The sequence below is a fragment of the Vanellus vanellus genome, assembly GCF_965231255.1.
Source record: "Vanellus vanellus genome assembly, chromosome: 1".
Taxonomy (NCBI): domain Eukaryota; kingdom Metazoa; phylum Chordata; class Aves; order Charadriiformes; family Charadriidae; genus Vanellus; species Vanellus vanellus.
The window spans coordinates 164,743,940-164,749,939 of NC_138905.1; positions in this window are offsets into that span (position 1 = coordinate 164,743,940).

Below are 6,000 nucleotides of genomic sequence, written 5' to 3' on the forward strand. Positions count from 1 at the left end.
CCTCATTGTAAAAAAATTTCTTGTTTATATCTAGTCTAAATCTACCTTCTTTTAGTTTAAAGCCATTACCCCTTGTCCTGTCGCAACAGACCTTGCTAAAAAGTTTGTCCACATCTTTCCTGTATGCTCCCTTTAGGTACTGAAAGTCCACAATAAGGTCTCCCAGGGGCCTTCTCTTCTTCAGGCTGAACAATGCAGAACATACACCAGTTCACGCTAAATACTGATTTAGAGAGACGTCGTTGGATGGAGACTGACACTTTTTTGTCCTTCATGTGATGTGAATGCCAAAGTTTAGGAGACAGGTTAGGCTGCTGTTTCCAAGGCTGAATGAGATCTGTCCTTGGGGTCACAGGGCATAGCGTGTGCCTAACTACCTTCACCTCCTTGGAGGTTTGGAGACTGCTGTCCCAAGTGTTTGCTTTGCAAGCTGCCCTGGGTATGGGCAAGTGACAGTGGCAGCAGGAGAGGAAGGAGAGAGCCAGGGGAGAAATATAAAAAAATGTAGTATTGCAGCTAACTTGTTAGAACTGATTTTGCCTAAGAGCAGGCGGGTACGAAAGTTGCTCAGTTCTCTCTTGTAAATTGGGTGAAGTATTTTCCTTTCCAGAAAAAAAAAGCAATGAGGGCATTAGTTTGATACTGTGCGCATAAAAAACACTAGGGCCAAAGATCCGTGCATTACTCTTTCCACTCGCTGGCCCTTAGTTTAATAATTACGGCTTTAAAACTGTGACTGGTCTTAACAGTTCCTTGTACCAATCCGGCTGTACGGAGAACACAACCTGCCCTCTCGCGGCTTATTGGAAAATTACCTGGTGACACCAGCAAGCTGTTTTCTCCCCTTTTTAAAAAGTACAATCTCAGTTTAGCAACCAAGGAAAGTTGTGTCTTTGGTGAAAGGAAGAAATGCAGGTAAACTTATATGAAATGCTTAAAAAGCAAGGAAGTTGAGCATAGACACATTACAAAACAGGTGGAGGAAATCCTGTAGCAAGTCTGACTGTAAAAGTTGGTTTTACGAGTTTTAATGTTCCGTTAATCTCATACTACAGAAAAGGCATTTTTTCTTGCTGGTTTATGCAGATGTTAGTAAATACCTGGCACCTCTTGTTGCATGAATTTTACTGAAGCTATTACTACTGGTGTGGGACGAAGGGGGACTCTTCTGTCCCATGGCTGGAGGCCAAGACTTCCATAGACTCCTAAACTGAGGGAAACAATGCTGAAAACACACCACCCCAAATCTCCGCAGAGCCCAGGACACCCTGGGATTTTGGTCCCACAAATCAGTGCAGTGTGAGCTCAGCTGGTGCCCACGGACTACCTCTGCCCATCACTTTTTCCTCTCACATTCAGAAATGAGCAGACACCCAGCTCAGCCTGGGGAGGAAGGATGAGAGACCAGCACATCCAGCTTTGTGGTTGCTTTTTACTCAAGACACTTTGCTGGCAGAAGGGAGGTGCACTCCTGAATGACTTCAAGCTGAGATGGGTGTAATCATCACCATCCTTCCCCTTTAAAATAATTCCTGCTGAATTGCTGCTTTTTTTCTCTGATGAAAGTGTCTGAATCACACAGGAGCATGTAACATGCAGCTGCAAATTAGATGTTTAAGCTCCAGAGAGGGAGAAGTACTCAAGAACATCCCTTTCTCAGCCTTTTTATTAGCTAGACCTATGCAGCTTCCAGCTCTGTGTGTAGGGCTTTTGTGTGGATTATCTTTCTGAGGAGTTTAATTCTCTCTAGTCACTAGTTAATTGCTCTCTCAATTGGCTGTACTGGATCCGTGGGCAGCTAATGCCTCTTTCTGACTCATCCAGTGGGTCAGGTGCCTAATTTTTTGACTCTGTAGTAAGCTGGTGGCAATCTCATCGTCTCTGTCAGGCATAGTCTATGCCTTTGTGCATATGGTTATAATGAAAATTCTCTGAAGGAATTAGTGAGGACCACTTTTCTGAAGTAAATTAAATCTCATTTCTGGCTGTTTAGCTGAATGCTTGAAAAGGAATCTGTTCCAATTCTGCCCCTGATTTAGGAAAGAAGCAATGCAAAGCAACCACATCTCATAATATAAAATTGGAACTTGCAATGCTATTACTGACCTTCTGCTTCTATTAACTGCTTACTTTACACTGCTCTTGGGAGAGACGTTGTGTGTCTGTGCTTGTGATGGGAAGAAAAGAGAAAGAAGAGAAGCGTATTCAAGGACTATCAGCTAAATTTAGTCATGAAGATGCACACTTACAGAACCAGACACGTGGGCTGATGGCAACCAGGGAGAAATCTGAGTTTCCCGAAGTATCTGCTTTGGCCCTTTATGCAGCCAGCCCTGCATACAGCTGCCGGGTGAAAGTCAGGTCATGAGCAAGGTTGCATCTATGATTCTGCTCTACTTCAGTGCTCCTGCAGCTGAGACACAGCTATGGGAAGATATTCATTTTCCAGAGCTCTTTGCTAAAAGTAAGCTTTCCGAGACCTGGGTGGCCAGAAGAAATGATACCAGCGCTGGCCATCTTTTTACACACCAGCTCTCTCTTCTTATGAGGTGGTCATCCACCTCCTCTCCTAAAAGCTGAAAGACCATGGACATCAAAAGTTACCTCTACCCTGGGTTTCAGATTAAGCCAATGTATAAGCCATTGCATTGTATAGATCCAAAATCATGCTCCTATATTAGGAGGGTGCCCTTTGAGGACAAAATATGAAAAGCAAGTTCCAGGTATGTTCCTGACTGCAGAGTCTTCAGGTCTCATTCATTTTGCCTGTCCTGATCGTCACCAATCCTGTCTGCACTCATGATGATGTTGCCATGGCCATGTGTTCCCCCTTCAAAGGGTCCTGAGGCCACCCTTGTGCAAGGACAGATGGCATTTGCAGACAGCAACTAAGCTAGCAAATACTGTGATGAGAGTGAGAGACCTGGATTTGAGAGTCTGCTTGAAGAACAGCTAACACTGAACATACCAAATTATTCAGCAGAGAGGGACTAAGCAGTCAGGTCTCTTCCACAGCAGACGATCCGTCTCTGTTCATCACTTCTCTCTTCACTGCCTTGCTGTCTCTGGCCTGTTGACAAACCCATGAACCCTGGAGCAACTTCAACAGGCAGGATGGAAAGAAAGTACAGGCTGACTCCAACCATTGACCTTGGCAGCATTTCCAAGTGTCTGAATAAAGGAGGCAGTCACTCGCTCTCCAGCTCAGATGAAGTCTTTTCAGCCCTTATTGTTGCCCTCTGGCTTTCTGGCAGACTAGATACAAAAAGTTCCTTTTTTAGCACTGTGGTTCTGCCTGTGGTGCATCTCCTTCTGTGGTTCCTGATTTTCTTTGGTCATGTAGCAGAGAGCTCAGCTGTCTGGTTTGGATATGGTGGATTGCATTATGTGGATTGATGCCTGGGAGACAGGTGCTTAAACATTCAGTGGTGTGGCCACAAAGTCCCCTCTTCCTTCACTTGGTGATTTCATTGCTGCATCCCAGGCTGCTTCCAGGCCTGTTTCCCTGCTGCCTATCTCTGAAGGTTTGGTCCATCCAGTCTCTTAGCAGATTTTTTTCATTTCTGCCTTAGAAGAAGGTCTCCTGAGGTTCCACTGACTATTTTTTTTTTTTTTTTATATGTCTTTCGGTTGAAAACATCTTTCAGCAGCTTCATTTTTATGTGGAGGTGTTATTGCTCAAATATCTGTAACAGTTTCACAGTTGCCTCCTATGCTTGAGTTAATTGGAAAGCTACTAAACATGTTAAATAGTCAGAAGCTGTTATTGTCTGGAATAAAGCTGATGACTGGCTTCTTTTGGGCTGGTTGCCACCAACTTCAGCTGGAGCCTGAAATGCTTATTAAACCTTCCTTGCTGGGTTTCTTTTTCATTTTAATCTGGAACTTTCAAACTCCATCCTGGCTTTTATCAACAAGTTCTTCCACTTTCTTTCATTCTGCCGTGTCCTACCATCCCATGGTCAGCAGCTGCTCAAGGTGAGGAGACCTTTCCAAAGAGCTGCTTCATTCTGTGTTGCTCCGGTTGGCTGTGCACGGATGGCGAGGAAAGCCGCTGCGCTCAGCCCTTGCAAGTGCACATCGAATTTACTTACAGTCCTTAGGACTTATGTCAACAACTGGCTTCATGGTTAGCAATAGCTGTCTGGCAGGGATGCGAACAAATGGCTTCATTTAGAGCAGCTCTAAGACTGTTCAGATTCGTGTCACATCCCGAGGCGGCTGCATCTCCTCCCTGAGCCTGGAGATGAGAGCTTTGATGAAACGTAGAAAGCCCGCTTCTACTGCAGATGCGTACACCCACGCGGTGTGCCAAACCCTATGGATTTAGAATTCAGCTCAGAGCTTTGAAGAATACAACTTGTGAAGGCAAAGCACAATCCTCCCTGAGAAAAGAAAATCTGGATTTTAAACAGAAGGAAAAATCATCCTTTTTTTCAGGCCAAGTACACTCTTTCCTACCTCTTTTTGTTTTCCCTCCAACGCTTTCCATGTGTTAGGATAAGTCTCATGATTTTTCAAAAACAATGAAAGCATTTGTTTTTACTGTAGAATTTGTTGGTTTTGAAAGTAACCTCCCAGCTAAAAATATCTGATCAGGGACACGACATATGGAGAGAGAGATGACAGAGCTCGGTGTTCATTTACACTATGCTTTTCTGCTGGTAAGAAAGAAGTATACCCTGGTGGCTGTGCTAGGACAGAAGAACAGAGAGATAAAAGGTATGTTTCTACTTAGGACTGAAAAGGGAGGAAAAAAAAGTGGTACTTTTCATTTCAATCTTGCCTGTATCTAAATTTTTTAGCTTGGTCTGGGGATTGCCTAGTCATGTTTTTCTGATGTATACTTAATTGTGTTATTCAGACAGATGAATTTGTGTCAGCTCATCACAACAGCTTGCCTCACGCTTTTTTTTTGCCTTAGTTGCTGTCAGTCATTCAATATCAGTATAGTTGCTATGTGGAAAGCACTTCTCTAGTAGCACTGCACAAAATCGCTCCCTCTACTTTTCTCTAATATTTCACAATATATTTCATTTGGAAATAAGGTAAGGGCAGGTTTTACAGAGCAAAGTGAATGGGAATGGTAATTTATCGAAAAACAGAATGACTGCTTGGAATATCGCCTTTGCCTGAGCAGTTCTAGTAAATTCATTTGCAGCCAGGGAATGCTAAACGTTTTTCCTTCCACGTTTCATGGAGTGTGTAGCGGAGCAGCTTACTCTAGAACAAAAATGCCTTAGTTTTCGGCTGTGGCATGGTTAAGGATCTTTGAAATTGTTTTAGGGAGAGTCCCCCAAATATTTCAATGCCTCATGGTACTGTAACTACACATGCAGCGCAAATTACTGAATTTTGGAAACAAAGTTTTCCAAGCTTCACAACAGTTGGGAAAAGAAGACAAAAAAAAAAGCCTATTTTAATTTCTAGCATGTTTCCATTGCAGTGCAGGATTGCACCAGCTGTATGCTTTCTGCTGGGACGTGCCCAGAGATTTCATCTCTGCTGGTTCCTCTGGAGACTTCTCCAGTCTCCCTCCTCTCTTCCGCACTGCTTGCCTTTTCCTTTTGGTTCTTTCTGCTTTGCTTTACAAATATATCCTTTTCACCCTCCTCTAACTTATCTATTAACAGTGGGAGAAGGTAGAATGAAGCTTAAACCTAGGTTTATTTTTAAAAAGCACTATAAAATGTGTAGCACAAACAGTTCTCCCATGTATTAACCATTTGTATTGTATGTACTCTCACTAAAGTACAGTTAGGCTTACTGTTAAAAGATAGAAGTTTTTAGTATCTAATGAAGAGTTTGTGCAAAGTTTCTGTATTTACATAATTTTATTGATTGATTTGTTGATTGATTTGGATTAATTAATGTCCGTGCTAAAAGTCCATAAATACATAACTGAAGAAAACTATTAACCAAAAAAAAAACCAAACCCACCAGGAAAGAGAAACTTCATCCCAAAAAACAAAATCAGAGGTCATACTTGGTGTCTTTATC